Genomic DNA, 18,021 nt, shown 5'->3' on the forward strand with positions numbered 1-18,021 from the left:
CGAGACCTGGCAGGCCAGAAAGAGCTGGCATGATATATTCAGAGCACTAAACGAGAAAAACATGCAGCCAAGAATACTATATCCAGCCAGGCTATCATTGAAAATAGAAGGAGAGATTAAAAGCTTCCAGGACAAACAAAAACTGTAAGAATTTGCAAACACCAAACCATCTCTACAGGAAATATTGAAAGGGGTCCTCTAAGCAAAGAGAGAGCCTACAAGTGGTAGATCAGAAAGGAACAGAGACCATATACAGTAACAGTCACCTTACAGGCAATACAATGGCACTAAATTCATATCTCTCAATAGTTACCCTGAATGTGAATGGGCTAAATGCCCCTGTCAAAAGACACAGGGTATCAGATTGGATAAAAAAACAAAACCCATCTATATGTTGCCTCCATGAAACTCATTTTAAGCCCTAAGACACCTCCAGATTTAAAGTGAGGGGGTGGAAAAGAATTTACCATGCTAATGGACATCAGAAGAAAGCAGGAGTGGCAATCCTTATATCAGATCAATTCGATTTTAAGCCAAAAACTATCATAAGGGATGAGGAAGGATACTATATCATACTCAGAGTGTCTGTCCAACAAGAAAATTTAACAATTTTAAATATCTATGCCCCCACGTGGGAGCAGCCAACTATATAAACCAATTAATAACAAAATCAAAGAAACACATCAACAATAATACAATAATAATAGGGGATTTTAACACTCCCCTCACTGAAATGGACAGATCATTCAAGCAAAAGATCAGCAAGGAAATAAAAGACTTAAAGGACACACTGGACCAGATGGACATCACAGATATATTCAGAACATTTCATCCCAAAGCAAAAGAATACACATTCTTTCCTGGTGCACATGGAACATTCTCCAGAATAGATCACATCCTCAGTCCTAAATCAGGACTCAACAGGTATCAAAAGATTGGGATCATTCCCTGCATATTTTCAGACCACAATGCTCTAAAGCTAGAACTCAACCACAAAAGGAAGTTTGGAAAGAACGCAAATACATGGAAACTAAACAGCATCCTTCTAAAGAATGAATGGGTCAACCGGGAAATTAAAGAAGAATTGAAAAAAATCATGGAAACAAATGATAATGAAAATACAATGGTTCAAAATCTGTGGGACACAACAAAGGCAGTCCTGAGAGGAAAATATATAGCAGTACAAGCCTTTCTCAAGAAACAAGAAAGGTCTCAGGTACACAACCTAACCCTACACCTAAAGGAGCTGGAGAAAGAACAAGAAAGAAACCCTAAGCCCAGCAGGAGAAGAGGAATCATAAAGATCAGAGCAGAAATCAATGAAATAGAAACCAAAAAAACAATAGAACAAATCAACGAAACTAGGAGCTGGTTCTTTGAAAGAATTAATAAAATTGATAAACCCCTGGCCAGACTTATCAAAAAGAAAAGAGAAAGGACCCAAATAAATAAAATCATGAATGAAAGAGGAGAGATCACAACTAACACCAAAGAAATAGAAACTATTATAAGAACATACTATGAGCAACTCTACGCCAATAAATTTGACAATCTGGAAGAAATGGATGCATTCCTAGAAACATATAAACTACCACAACTGAGCCAGGAAGAAGTAGAAAGCCTGAACAGACCCATAACCAGTAAGGAGATTTAAACAGTCATTAAAAATCTCCAAACAAACAAAAGCCCAGGGCCAGACAGCTTCCCGACGTGATATTACCAAACATTTAAAGAAGAACTAATTCCTATTCTCCTGAAACTGTTCCAAAAAATAGAAATGGAAGGAAAACATCCAAACTCATTTTATGAGGCCAGCATCACCTTGGTCCCAAAACCTGACAAGGATCCCATCAAAAAAGAGAGCTATAGACCAATATCCTTGATGAACACAGATCGAAAATACTCAACAAAATACTAGCCAATAGGATTCAACAGTACATTAAAAGGATTATTCACCACGACCAAGGGGGATTTATTCCAGGGTTGCAAGGTTGGTTCAACATCTGCAAATCAGTCAGTGTGATACAACACATCAATAAAAGAAAGAACAAGAACCATACGATACTTTCAATAGATGCTGAAAAAGCATTTGACAACGTACAGCATCGCTTCCTGATCAAATCTCTTCAAAGTGTAGCGATAGAGGGCATATACCTCAATATCATCAAAGCCATCTATGAAAAACCCACCGCAAATATCATTCTCAATGGAGAAAAACTGAAAGCTTTTCCGCTAAGGTCAGGAACACGGCAGGGATGTCCATTATCACCACTGCTATTCAACATAGTACTAGAGGTACTAGCCTCAGCAATCAGACAACAAAAGGAAATTAAAGGCATCCAAATCGGCAAAGAAGAAGTCAAATTATTACTCTTCGCAGATGATATGATACTATATGTGGAAAACACAAAAGACTCCACTCCAAAACTGCTAGAACTTATACAGGAATTCAGTAAAGTGTCAGGATATAAAATCAATGCACAGAAATCAGTTGCATTTCTCTACACCAACAGCAAGACAGAAGACAGAGAAATTAAGGAGTCAATCCCATTTACAATTGCACCCAAAACCATAAGATACCTAGGAATAAACCTAACCAAAGAGGCACAGAATCTATACTCAGAAAACTATAAAGTACTCATGAAAGAAATTGAGGAAGACACGAAGAAATGGAAAAATGTTCCATGCTCCTGGATTGGAAGAATAAATATTGTGAAAATGTCTATGCTACCTAAAGCAAACTACACATTTAATGCAATTCCTATCAAAGTACCATCCACCTTTTTCAAAGAAATGGAACAAATAATTCTAAAATTTATATGGAATCAGAAAAGACCTCGAATAGCCAAAGGGATATTGAAAAAGAAAGCCAACGTTGGTGGCATCACAATTCCGGACTTCAAGCTCTACTACAAAGCTGTCATCATCAAGACAGCATGGTACTGGCACAAAAATAGACACATAGATCAATGGAACAGAATAGAGAGCCCAGAAATAGACCCTCAACTCTACAGTCAACTAATCTTCGACAAAGCAGGAAAGAATGTCCAATGGAGAAAAGACAGCCTCTTTAATAAATGGTGCTGGGAAAATTGGACAGTCACATGCAGAAAAATGAAATTGGACCATTTCCTTACACCACACACAAAAATAGACTCAAAATGCATGTAGGGCCCAATGTGCGAAAGGAATCCATCAAAATCCTTGAGGAGAACACAGGCAGCAACCTCTTTGACCTCAGCCGCAGCAGCATCTTCCTAGGAACAACGCCAAAGGCAAGGGAAGCAAGGGCAAAAATGAACTATTGGGATTTCATCAAGATCAAAAGCTTTTGCACAGCAAAGGAAACAGTTAACAAAATCAAAAGACAACTGACAGAATGGGAGAAGATATTTGCAAACAACATATCAGATAAAGGACTAGTGTCCAGAATCTATAAAGAACTTAGCAAACTCAACACCCAAAGAACAAATAATCCAATCAAGAAATGGGCAGAGGACATGAACAGACATTTCTGCAAAGAAGACATCCAGATGGCCACCAGACACATGAAAAAGTGCTCCATATCACTCGGCATCAGGGAAATACAAATCAAAACCACAATGAGATATCACCTCACACCAGTCAGAATGGCTAAAATCAACAAGTCAGGAAATGACAGATGCTGGCGAGGATGCGGAGAAAGGGGAACCCTCCTACACTGTTGGTGGGAATGCAAGCTGGTGCAGCCACTCTGGAAAACAGCATGGAGGTTCCTCAAAATGTTGAAAATAGAACTGCCCTATGACCCAGCAATTGCACTATTGGGTATTTACCCTAAAGATACAAACGTAGTGATCCAAAGGGGCACGTGCACCCAATTGTTTATAGCAGCAATGTCCACAATAGCCAAACTATGGAAAGAACCTAGATGTCCATCAACAGATGAATGGATCAAGAAGATGTGGAATATATACACAATGGAATACTATGCAGTCATCAAATAAATGAAATCTTGCCATTTGCGACAACATGGATGGAACTAGAGCGTATCATGCTTAGCGAAATAAGTCAAGCAGAGAAAGACAACTATCATATGATCTCCCTGATATGAGGAAGTGGTGATGCAACATTGGGGCTTAAGTGGGTAGGAGAAGAATCAATGAAACAAGATGGGATTGGGAGGGAGACAAACCATAAGTGACTCTTAATCTCACAAAACAAACTGAAGGTTGCTGGGGGGAGGGGGTTTGGGAGAAGGGGGTGGGATTATGGACATTGGGGAGGGTATGTACTTTTGTGAGTGCTGTGAAGTGTGCAAACCTGGTGATTCACAGACCTGTACCCCTGGGTATAAAAATATATGTTTATAAAAAATAAAAAATTCATAAAAAAAATCTCAGGTCATCTGGGTGGCTCAGTGCGTTAAGCCTCTGCCTTCAACTCAGGTCATGATCCCAGAGTGCTGGGATTGAGCCCCGCACTGGGCTCCCTGTCCTCTCCCACTCACTACTCCATAAGAGGTCCCCTCCACATTATATATATATATATACATATAGTCATATGATGCATTCTTTTTTGCATATAACTTCTTACCCTGTTTATTGTTTGTGATAATCATACATGTTCATGTAACTGTGGTTTGTTCATTCTCATTAATGTTTGGCATTTCATTCTATGAATAAATCTTCATTTCTTAATTAGTTCTGCTATTAATGGAGATTTGAACTGTTTCCAGTTATCCCTTACTATGAAGAGTGTTATTATGGACATTTTGTACATAATTTTTGGCAACCAGTGTGCCTTTATAGTGATTATAAACCTAGAGTGGAACTCGGCCAGCTGCAAGGTGTGCACGTGTCCACCTTTAGTAGGTATTACCAAACTGTTTTCTAAAGTTACACCAGTTTCCATCCTCTGCCCTTCACAAGCAGGATATCACATTGTTCCATATCCTTACAACTCTTGATGTTATCTGTCCTTTTTATTTTGGCCACAGTGGCATCTCATTGTGGTTTTAATTTACATTTCCAAGGGACTAATAAAGTTGAGGAAGTTTTAATATGTTAGTTGAAAATTTGAATGCCTCCTTTTGTAAAATCTCCATTTGTGTCTTTTGCTCATTTTTCTTTCAATTGTCTGCCTTGTTCTTGTTGATTTGTAGGACTTTAAATACCCTGAATGAGTCATTATATGATGTATGTATTGCAGGTTTCTCCTTATACTCTGTGGTTTGCACTTCATTCTCTATGTGGTGTCCTTTGATAAACAGAAGTTCTTCATTTAAATGTAATGACATGTATGGTATTTTCCCTTTATGGCTACCACTTCTGTGTTCTCTAAGAAATCATTGTCTACACCAAAGGGAAAGATACTCTTTTCTGAAAGCTTTATTGTTTTGTCACCCATGTGTTAGGAAACAACCCTCTGAAGTAATTTTTTGTTTGTTTGTTTTGTATGTGTCAGAGTTAAGATTCACGTTTTACCCCAAATGGATATATAATTTGTTCAGGATCAGTTAGTGGAAAAATTGCCCTTTACCAACTGCTCTATGTTGCCTAATTTACCTGGGTAACTAGTTATCATAATTTGTGTGGGTTTTTTGTTTGTTTGTTTGTTTGTTTTGTTCCATATATCTTGTTTTTTTTTTTTAAGATTTTATTTATTTGTTTGACAGAGAGAGATCATAAGTATGCAGAGAGGGAGAGAGGAGGAAGCAGGCTCCCTGCTGAGCAGAGAGCCTGATGTGGGACTTGATCCCAGGACTCTGGGATCATGACCTGAGCCAAAGGCAGAGGCTTAACCCACTGAGCCACCCAGGCACCCTATCTGTTTGTTTTTACACCAATTCCATACTGTGTTAATTATGAAAGCTTTATAACAAGTTTGATATCTGGTCATCGAAGTCCTCCAGCTTTGTTCTTCTTTAATATCACCTTGGATAATCTTGGCCCTTTACATTTCTACATAAATGTTGGGTTGTAAATTTAAAATTAAAAAACAAACTACTGGGATCTTTATTGTGATCAGACTGAATACATGGGTCAGTTCGGGGAGAATCAACATCCTGTAATAATGAATCTTCCAATCAGTGAACATGATGTGGCTGTTTCCATTAATTTGCCTGCTTTATTTTTCCTAAGTAATGTTTCTCTAAGTAATTTTTAGTTTAGTGATCAAAAAAATCTTTTGCAAGATTTATTCCATGGTATTTGAGGTTTTATTTCTATTTTAAATGTAGACTTTGTTTTTCTTCTAAGTGGTCTCCAGGCCCAGCTCCACACCCAGCTCCACAACCAGCATGGAGCCTATGATCCTGAGATCAAGAGTCAAATGCTTAACTGACTGAACCACTCAGTGAACCAGAATTTCTATGTTTTTGTTTGTTGTTATGTGGTAGCACAACTGATTTTTGTACAATGACATTAAATTGGTAACCTTGCTAAATTTACTAAATAAATGAGACTAATAGTGTTTCTGTGGAATCATTATTCATTATTTTAATTTTAAATGTATTTCATTATTCATTAAAGTAAATGAATTTAAAATTATTGATATTTTTATTTAAAATAAAATTTGAATTTTTATTTTTAAATATTAGCTGAATAATAGCATTAACTGATATTTATAATAAGAAGCTGGATAAAAATGCAGGATAGTATGTAGGCATTCCAGTAGGTATTAGAAAAACTGAAATTATTGCCTCTTTTCTGTCCTGATTTGCATAATACTTGAGTAGGTGAGTCTGCCACTCTGTTTTTTTGTTTCCTCTTCTGTAAAAGAATAACCTTGGACTAGATACATTTAAGTTCCTTTTTACCAGCAGTTGATGACTGAGACAACTTTTGGGCAAATGTTTGTGCTTTCAGAATTTTTTTCTTTTTTCTACTCTTTCCTTTATAGTATTGTGACTATGGAGACAATGATCTCATTGGAGTAGGTGGGGGATCACATCTACTCAGCACTCCCATATTCCCTGATTAGGGTACTTGGGAACTTCTGTTTCCCTGGGGCACCACACATTGGTTGGGGGCATAATGGGATTCTGTCTCAGATTCATGGTTTTAGATATTTCCCTCCCTCTTCTAATGCCTAGTGGCTCCCATGTAGGTGTCGTGTTAAATGTTGAATGCTAGTTTTCTCAGAGAGTCTGGAATTCTCTCCAGGCTATGCCCTGAAAAGCAGTCTGCTAGTTCTACTGTTCTTATTACCACATTCATGTGGAGGTTTAACTTAGAGGAGGGAAATGAGGATTTGATATTTGACCACTTCCTCTTCTGTCTTCTTTTCCATACAACCTTTGAGCCTAAGGTAGTTTTCCATATTCTTTACATCATACCCTAAGTTTTCTTCCCTAATTGTATCATATAACTTCATGGTCTAGTTTTCTAGTTCTGACTTCTAATATGTTAATGCCAACTAAGATTGTGTTTTTAAAAATTAAAAGGAAAGCCTGATTTTTCAAGACCATCACCTTACTATGGATCTAGAATTTTGCTGGTGAAGCTGTAGTCTCTTTCTTTCCTATTTTATTTGCCTTGTATCAATCCTAATCCTTCTGAAGCAAGTGCTACCCCTGCAGAAAGGTGAAGTCAAACATAGAGAAATCAAAAAGCATTGCATATGGATTATATTTCCAAATAATGACAACCTTGTTTTCTGTTGGCATTTCACCTCTCATATTCCTTTGTCTTCTGCTTCTGTTCTGTCTGACCTATTAGTTTGTTCAAATGTTCTTTAAATTTTATGTGGCAGAAGGACTTACTATGTAATTTCTATATGAGACATGGTAAGATATTTGTGCCACAAAAGTTAGCTCTTTCTTATCTTTGTTAATAGATATTTAGTACATGGAAGTGAGCATATATTTATTAGGAAACACCTCCTATGTGCTGAGCATTGAATCAAGTACTAAAGCGGATATGTGAAAGGCACAAAATACAAATACTCTTAAGGAACTTAAAATATAGTTGGAGAGACATGACAGCATAAGACAACCCAAGAAGGCAATATAAATTATATGCAATATAAATGCTACACAAGGTCAGAGAGTGATAAAATCAACAAAGTCCAAAGTACCTGGGGATCACTTTGTGGAGAAGTTGGCATTGAAACTTTGACAGGGTGGTAAATTTGGAAGGTACTGAAAAGTAAGAATTCAATCACAACCAGAAGGAACAGACATGGTCAGTGGAACTGGTGAGAGTAACATGGGAGTTTTTGAGCACTTCACCTGACTGAAGATGAGAGATTATATTGAAGATTAAGAGATATAATATTGATTGTATTTTATTGAATTTGTATATAAAACTCATAGAATGCTCAAGAAACTTTAAAAAGAGAGTATATCCAGTAGACATATTATACAATTTTTAGCTGATTCCCCCATGAGTCTCTTAAAATTCAGATTGTGAAAACTCCTATCACAGGATGTAAAATGGGAAGATATTGACTCTTTAAGACAACAGCTATCCAATACCAAAATGATTTATGAACACAGGTCACCTTGTAGAAATTCCCTAGTAAAAATATGAGAACTGGTTAGATAACTCCTACATTCCTGATCCAAAAAAGGGTGGGAAGTCTAATGATTAAAGGCATATTTCTTTGGAGTAAACTGAGGGACCATTAGGAATGTACACAAGGACGTAGTTGTGGGGTGTTTCCCTTTTTTCCTCCTCCTACTGATAAAAAGAAGTGGTTCAACAAAACTCAGTGAGAGTTTAGTATGTGTTCCTTTAAGTTTTGGGTGTGGTTGTGGAGACTGGACTGATTTCAGATGAATCTAAAGCCAAGATGAGCTAGTGAGCATTTATGGAAGAGAAAGGAGAGTTACTGAATTGAGAATAGCCCATTTCTCCAGGGGTTGTGAGAGCTCCCTGTGCAGTAGGTCTGGGTCATGAATGTGAGGGAGCTGAATGAGACTGACTGACTGACTGACTGACTGAATGAATGAATGAATGAATGAGGCTGTCCCAGAGAGCTACCCAGGGACTGAGTTGGCTTCAGCAGATAGGGGCTGAAGGTGTTAGTTGGAACTGTGGATGTAGTAAGTGATAAAATGAGACAGTGTGACTCATATCAAGGTAGTACAAATAAAAGCTCCTCAGTGACTGGAGAGGGGAAACAATCCCTGAAAAACCTGGAAAAGCATCCACTGGTTGAGAATCAGCTTTAAATACAGAACAGCTCTCTTAGCTCAGTGGACAGAGAGTAAAATTTCCTTCTCCAGTTACCTCTTCTTTTCTTATCTTCAATTTTTCCACTCCACTCCCATATCCCAGAGCATTGGGACCAAGCTTAACTGGGCTAGGGAAGAGGGACATGGGGTAAAAATACAGGACCAACATATCCCTCTTCATTGGCTGTTGGTTTGTACTTGCAGCAGATCCTAGCTATGGAGAGAAGGCAATTTAAACCTTAAACTTAATGATATCCTACATGGTGACTAACATAACATAATAATAAAAAACATTAAATAAGATTTTTATATGGAGCTGGGCATTCTAAATTCTAAATTGAGAATATGTTTGCTGAGTTAGTAAAACTGTGAGATTTTTTGAAGCTCCAAGTGAGTAGGGTAAAGGCCTAATTCTTGTTGCCTCAAAAGTCTCTGCATTAGTTTAGTAGGACTGCCGTAGCAAATTACCACAAACTAGGTAGCTTAGAATAAGATACATTTATTCTTTCACAATTCTAAGAGGCTATAAATCTAGAATCAACAATGTTGAGAGAGAACAATGTTCTCTCTGTAAACCTAGGGGAGAATTGGTTCCATGACTTTCTCTTAGCTTCTGTTGTCAGCAATCCTTGGCATTTTTTGGCTTGCTGACTCCAGTCTCTTCTTCCCTCAACCCATGGTGATCTCTATCTCTTTGCCTTGTCTTCATGTGGCATTCTCCATATGTCTCTCTTTGTGTCTCATTTTATAAGGACACCATTCATGTTGGATTAAGCTTCCCTCCTCCCATATAGCATCACTATCTCTGGAAAGACTCCATTTCCAAATAAATTCACACTCACAGGTGCAAGGGTAGGACTTCAATATATTTGTTGGGGGACACAGTTCAACCCACAAGAGATGTTATATAGACTTGTTTGCTTGATTCCCGCAACTTGGCGTTGGGGACTGTTGGTGTGAATCAAAGCCCCTTCCCAGTTTCTCTATTTCTCATCATATATGCTGTGTCCTCCAAAATATATAGTATGAAGTTTGAGTCTAAAACAGTGTTACTTAGTCTGTCCCTATCAGGGCTGCAGCTACTGGAAATACCTTTTTATGTTTTGTCCCTTTTCTCTAGTTGCCATTACCAGTATTTCTCTTCTTTGACATCCTCGGAGCATTTTAGTGAGAGATTGGGGAGAAGCACAATGGGCTCTGCAAGTCAGTCTCCTGTTAATCTGGTCTCCATGGATTTGTTTGTTTGTTTGTTTGTTTTGTTTTGTTTTTTAATGTTTCAGTTCTTCCTATGCATTGTCCCAGCTCCCTGAAAAGACATATTCTTACTTACCTGCCTTCCAGACCTAGTCCTTCAAAGTTCCTCTCTTTTGTGAAATTTTCTTAGACAAAAGAGGGCGGATTGTCAGCCAGTGTGCATCGGTTCAGCTATTCTGAATTTATAAAGATTATTTTTAAAATCTCCCTTTCCTGACTGTACAGTATCCTTTCAATACCTTCTGTTGCTCAAACACAGTGTATACTGTTTAATGATTTAAACTTGGTATTTACACCAATTACTTGAAATAATTGTCTAAAGATGTGAATCCTCTACCGAACTATGTTTTTTGGGGGGTTGCTTTTTGTTTACTGTTTCCTCTAAAGTCAGTCCATACCCTTGGTTTGCACTAGGAGCTCATGAGGTGTTTTCTGAATGGGATTGAATACTGACATGAGTACACAAGAGCCAGTTGCTTTAAGAGAATCTTAAACTAAATCATACTTTCTTGGGGGCCTTCCTTAAATTAAAATCTCTAGCAAAATCAAGAGAAGCCAGTGCAGTAGAGTGGTTGCAACTTAACTCATCTTCCTGAAAAGTTTTTTTTTTCCCACCTGCCCAAAGATATACAATAACTATTTATTTATTTATCTATTTCTGTCATCACCGACTCTGATTAACAAAAGACAAATTCAGTGATGTCCAGCATGACATTATTTTAATTATTCCACCACATGGCTCAGAGGCAGAGATTTTCAATGAGGTAGTGAGATTTTTTTAAAAAGGGGAACAATGATAATAATATTAATAATGTTATTGATAATTATAGTAGCTAATAACCATTAGTCCTATATCCTTTATATATTTTATTTCATTTATTTATCAGCTCTGTTGAGTAGGAGGAATTCTTATTTGGATAGTACAGATGAAATTTAAAGGTTTACAAAGTTTAATGTACTTGCCCAAGGTCACATAGCTAGTAAGGTATTATATGGATTACAGTTATAGGATTCTTCTTATAATGACTGTTGTCCTCAATTAATCAATGATGCTTTTAACTGTTAACATTTGTCCAAATAACCTTCTTAAGGGATGAATTTAAAATTCTTACCTAACTATGTAACATTCTTTTCTGGAAAGCTGTTGCTCAGACTTGAATTTCTTATCCTCCAATCTGAACATTCAGATAATGATGCAATAAATCTCTTAAGGAATACTCATCAAGATTGTTATATGCTAAGAGAGGGAATAAGATATATTTTCATACTTTTGACTTCTAGAAAGTGTTTTCCTCTTTGTTGAGGCACAGAAAAGCTCTGAAATTGCATCATATGAGCAGGGTAATCTGCAATTATTTACAGAGTCATCCCATACTATCTCATGTTATCACTTCTGTGGAAAGACAGAATAAGAAAACACCCAAGCTTTCATGAATATTTTAAAACCCATACTCACTGCAGGAGGGAGAAAAGTAAGTTTAGATAATTGCCAATTCCATTTCAGTTAGTTGTATTCCAAGTAAATGTTCTGTCTCAACATGGCTTACATCTTATCTTTTGAAAGAGTGGAAGCTAATGCTTTTTCATGTTCAAGTGTTTGTTTTGTTCCCATAGGAGAAGAGAGAGAAGCAAAGAAAACAGGGCTGAGTATCTGCCACAGTATCTGCCATGTTCTCAGCTGTAGGAGGGGGGTACTTTTGAGGAAACTATTTGGCATTTATAACAAGTACTTCCCAAGGCAGCTGCTGAATGGAGCAGAGTATTTTGCTAAATGATTTTCCTCTCTGACCTTTATTACTAATGAATCTTCTTAAAGAAGTATTTAAAGAGTAAAAAGAAAGGTTGTTTTTATTAATCTCTTTTCTTTTTGCCCACAGAACCCAAAGAAATGGTGTTACCTAGCAAGAGATCTGCTGTTTTTTATGAAGATTCAGATCAAGGTAATGCTTTTTTTGAACTGATAAGTTTTTTAGTCTGTTGAACTCTGATACATTAAACCAGTTGGCTTTTTTTGATCACTGATCACTGGTTTTAGCTACTGTATAACCCTCCAAAAAAATCAAATCATTATCTGAAAAGTAGAGGGAATGATTTATGATGATCATCCTATCTATGAAGTGAAGAGTAAATTTTAATATATATAGCTTATCAAACGTTATGGATAATGGTTAACTTTATTATACTTTTATTTCATTTATGTTAATATGTGAATAGGATCTTGATGAGAAGATTGCATTCTCTTTGGAAATAGCCCCAATTAGTGTATAATATTTACAAATGATAGACAATAAGACAATTAGATTCTAAATCAGGTTACAGTGATGAGATTTTCCTTTCATTTAAGCATTAGTCAGATGGCTTTACCTTTTATTTTTTGAATATGTGAAAATTTCAGTACAAATTCCTAGAAAACTTCATCAAGCTTTTATAAAGGCACCCTCATGCAAAACATATATTTTCTTTGGAAGATTGAATTATATCATACAGTTGCTGAATAGCATGTCTGATTATACTTAACAGATTGCCTATTTAGTTGCGAAATTTTCAAATTGCTATGTGATTTATTTACATATGTTGGCCTAAGAATATGAACACTCATGCAAATATTTTAATGACATGTATATGTAAATGAAGTGTGGTTATAGATGCAGATAAATAATGTGTGTATGTTTTATGGATAAAAGTGTTATCTCAAAATAGTTTTTTATAGAAGTGTTTCTAAAGCTTAGAATTGTGATGGGGAACTGGACGCATCTCTCATTACTTTCTATTCATACAGCTGTGAAGATAGGGTATTACTGTATGTATGTGAACACAAATAATAGAATTATTGAAATGTACATTAGGCTGCATAGTAATTTGAATTAATTGAGTTTTATTTTTGACAAATCATTGAATTCCTAAAAACAAATGAGTGCTGAAATAAAGGTAGCATTAAATTTAATAGACATTAGCAGAAAAGTTGCTTCTGAACTTTAATTTGCAGTTGAACAAAAATTTAGGCTGAATTGCAAATTGGGGTGTTTCTACTTATTTCTGACTTCCAGTTAGTTCTTCAAAAGATATATAAACCCCTTAGGGAAGCAGCTTTTCTCCCCTAAAGGGGATTTTGAATTGTGGGCCCTCTATTCAAGTTTTATCTATACTAAAATGTTAATTCAAACTACAAAATATCTTAAAAATGGTTAATGACATCAATTGAGGGTTGCCTTTTGCATATATTTACTGTATAAAACCATATTTTATACAGTAGCTAAAACCAAAATTTGCAATTTTGCAAATTGCATTGAACTATTAACTGTGATTCACCAAAGAGAGACATAATGAGAACTACCTGGACCATATGTGCAAGAGGGTGAAGCTGAGCTATATGATATAGGCATAAGGAGATAAGTGGTGGTAAAGTGTTTGTTGAGGGTAAATTGATGAATGACCCAGTAAAGAGAGGGGAAAGAAAAAAAGACCGAATGAGATGAAACCAATAATGAGGGTCAAGGATCTATGAGCTTTAGAATGAAAATAAAGGATAAAGAGAGCATGGACTATCCAGGATGCATCTGTGTGGTATTTTTCTTTTTTTAGAGGTCTGTATATGCTAATACTCAATTTTACTAACCTTTTATTTTATGTATGTAAGAGATGGATAGACTTATTTTGAGCTGAATGTAGTAAAAGAAAGAAAGGTAGAAGGAGGGATATTTCCATTAACATGGTAGAGTTTTCAGAATTGTGTACACACAGTAACAAAACCCACTTCTCCTCAACATGAAAATAAAGAAACCGTTCTGTATACTCTAGAGTCCAAGTACTTTGGTCTGACAGAATTATCAAAGAGCTCAAAGAGCTTATGCTTTAGCATGTATGTGTTTATATGCAGGTTGGGAGTGGAATGTGGAAGAGTATTTGGGGTGGAGAAAATGGTGTTCACATCATCATCTCTCTAAGTTAGACCTTTCAATTCATTGAAATAGGGGTGTCTGCCGTCTTATAAAAAATTCCTATTAATACAAGAGAGTGCTAATTATTGATGCTCAATACTTATTATCTCAGATGGAATATAGACACTTAAATTTCAATCTTTAATGTGCTGTTGAGTTTGTTTTACTGGTGTCTTATTGAGAATTTTTGTATCCATGTTCATAAGGGATATTGGTCTGTAGTTCTCTTTTTTTTTGGAGTCTCTTTTTTTAAGATTTTATTTATTCGACAGAGAGATAGAGAGAGAGCACAAATAGACAGAGAGACAGGCAGAGGGAGAGGGAGTAACAGGCTCTCTGCTGAGCAGGAAGCCTGATACAGGGCTCCATCCCAGGACTCTGGGACCATGACCAGAGCTGACGGCAGATGCTCAACTGCCTGAGCCACCCAGGCACCCCTTTAGTGGAGTCTTTATCTGGTTTTGTTATCAAGGTAATGCTGGCCTCCTAGTAAGAATACAGAAGTTTAAGACACAGTATTGAAGGTGTTATTTTTAGACAAATTGGACCATTCAGTTTTCCCAGTTGAAAACTAACACACTTTTGTGTAAGATTAACTATGACAATGGAGCTTAGGGATCAAGCTGTTTGAATAGCGTGCACTTTTGCATGGGAAGATACTTAAAAGTTCTGCATTTGACTCTTTTACAGGGAGTGATTTAGTCACAGTATTCTGAATTTTGTCATTCAAAGAGAGAAGCAACTTCAACTAGTCAGGTCAAAATATCCTTCTATACATCCATAGAAAGATTATGTACAAACATAGAGGCTGTTTTTACATATGTTTTATATGTCCTGGAAATAGAATTTTATTAAGAATATTTCATGTCTGTAATTTATTTTTATTATGTAAGAATATCAAGTTTTTTTCCTCACATATATTTAACTGTAGGTAACTGTAATGAGATATTAAGGATTTGGCATTTTTTTTTTTATGTACACTAGGTTAAAATCTAAACTTAGTACAAATGGTTTTAAGAATTGAAAATAAACTGTATCATAAGGTTAGTGTATGTTGCTTAAGTTCAAGAACACTAATAAATAAACTGTAAATAAATTGTTTAGTTATGTGTTTCACTGTAGTTTATTATACAGGCTGTAGGAGATGCAGATGTAATATCTGTTGAGGTTTAAAAGTATGAAAATCTTGTGATATTTTAAGAGCTTACTGCATTACTTATATTTTTTATTATTTATTACATACCTACCCTAAAGTAACAGTGGAAAGTAAATCATCAAAACTTGCGGGTTGATTAGTAAGTTAATGGCTGTGAATTTAAAGGAGAAGTAGAAATATGTCTATGGCATGTGATAAGAGGTGTGATAATAGTCACATTGCCTGAATTAGGTGCTGTGTGTGATACATGTAATGCTATGCAGGAATATAGATGTAGCATCAGGCAAAATATGCTCCCAAAGAGTGCTTAAAGTGCAAGTCAGAGAAGAGATCACAGAGCATTTTCTTACAGAAGTGATTAAAAAGTAATTCTTAAAGAGGATTTACGTGACAAAGAGCTATTATGATAGCTTTAGATAATTTTTTTGGCTTCTGTGGTTTTTGTCATTTGAAAAGTTCTTGTTATGTTTTATTCCTCTGAGGAATAGAATCTGTGGGGTACTCCATCTTTTAAAAACCTGTTTAAAAACTCCCAACACTATAAGGCATGTTACTGTCTAAAATCAAGTCCTGCAAATAATATTCAAGCTCTTCCATCAATCCCCTGCCTAAATTTCTTCCTTTGTCTCTCTCTTACTATCCCTCTTATCCTAAACATTCTTGTCTTTCTTTAAGCTGAATACTCCACCCTGAATGCCCAATCTTTCTCCCTTATTCCTAAGCCTACATAACCTTAAAACTTCTCTTTAAGACCTTCTGAATTCCTCCTAACACTAAAACTATTTCATTCCCTTAACCCATATTCTCTTGGTAAAGTCATCTAGATGCTGCACTGTCACTGATTTGCATGGATTGCTACTATTAGTTCTTATGTATACAGGTGTGTATATGTGCATGTGTACAAGTATCGTTTTATTATATATAGGTACAGACACAGACATGGGATTTCTTTCCTTTAATATGAATGTAAAGAAGATTCTTTTGCCATCCATTTTTACACCCACTTTGAGTGAAGCACACAAACTTTGAATGAATGAACTCCTTGTATCACCATGATTTCCACTAAAGTAATATTTAAAGGCTAAAAGAGTGCTTTGTACTATGAGAGTTATAATTTAGCTATGTTAAATTAGCTATGTGTTATTTTATTAGCTATGTTATTAGCTATGTATTAAATTAGCTATGTATTATTTAAGATTGCCTTGAGAACCTACTGTCCTCTTATCACATCTTTTCAATGAGAATAAAATCTAAATTCAAATACATTAACTTATAAAGAAAACAATTTTTCACTATTGAAACATTCTCTTCACCAAGGAAAGATTGCCCAATTCTATCACCCATTAGCTTTTGCCACTATGCACACATGTCGTGGAAGAAAATTCTAATCTGAGCCACACAGCTAAGGCACTTGCCCACAAGCAAAACCCTGCCTTATAAAGACAATACCTATAGCGTATCTCACATTAGAACCAATAGCAAAAAAAGTTGTATTGTAATTTTATGTATTCATTCATTAAATCAGTGTTTACCTACTATATTCATCAGTGTTCTAGTTTGGAGTGGGGATACATGCAAAACTTGAGACTCGTCTCTTGGTCTACTCACATACACATATGCACACCTTACATACATATATACATACATACATACATACACACATATAGAGACTATAAAACAAATCTCTTTACATGCTTATAGAAGCATGCTCTATGCGCCTTATTATTTTTTCCAAGTTCAGTTTTTTTCTGTGTTTTTTTTTTTATACATCATCATTCATGTTGATGCTTGGAAGCCATTAAAGCTGTCCCTGAAAGCTATTTTTAAGTTTGCAATAATTGTTGAACCTCATGACTAAGAAGTTTGTGGCCATTTTGAATGTGTGTGTATGTTTGCATATATGCAGTCTGAAATAAAATATTCTCTGCTTCACAGTATTTTCTTTAGGCTAGGATCCTAAAAGTACCTAAATACTAGGTGTGGAAAGGGCGATTGTTATTTAGAAATTTCATTATGACTGTTGGGGTTGGAGCAGGGCTTTTGGGAGTCAGGGCTGTCTGGGAATTGGTACTTCCCAGTAGAGAACTAAGAACTTTGAGGGAATTGGTTCCTTTAAGGCTTTAGCATGTGCGTTAGTTTTCATTTCTTTGGTTTTGTGGTGCTAACATTACTTTGGAAGGGGAACAATTCATTGCAAACAGAGTATTGTGGGCAGAGGCAAATAATTTATGACATGGGATGTCCACTAGACTTTGCAAGTGCATTTTTATGTACGTTTGTCCCTTTCTCTCTCTAGTTATATATTTTTAATGCATTTGGCATTTAAAAAATTATGCCACTAGATGTCAGCAGCAACCTCCCAGGGTTCCTGTGGCCTTAATTCTTAATGACAACAACAAATTGGTACTCTATTAGAACATCTTATCTGAGCATAGTAAGTACCTATTCTGAAAATTTAAGAGGCAGCTTTTGAGTTATGAGGAGGATTACAAACATAAAATATCTTGAAATTA

At 35.9% G+C, this 18,021-nt stretch overlaps 1 protein-coding gene across 10 annotated transcripts in view; it reads left to right on the forward strand.

Annotated features, from left to right (window-relative positions):
* INPP4B (inositol polyphosphate-4-phosphatase type II B) overlaps positions 1-18,021 on the forward strand; it is an 837,179-nt gene that overhangs the window by 150,135 nt on the left and 669,023 nt on the right. For all 10 annotated transcript variants that reach the window (XM_082727238.1, XM_082727234.1, XM_082727229.1 and 7 more), the window contains exon 2: positions 12,292-12,354. The gene's annotated coding sequence lies outside the window, so the exon portion shown is untranslated. The remainder of the gene's footprint in view (positions 1-12,291; positions 12,355-18,021) is intronic.

Source organism: Mustela nivalis (assembly GCF_964662115.1).
Source record: "Mustela nivalis genome assembly, chromosome: 4".
Classification (NCBI taxonomy): domain Eukaryota; kingdom Metazoa; phylum Chordata; class Mammalia; order Carnivora; family Mustelidae; genus Mustela; species Mustela nivalis.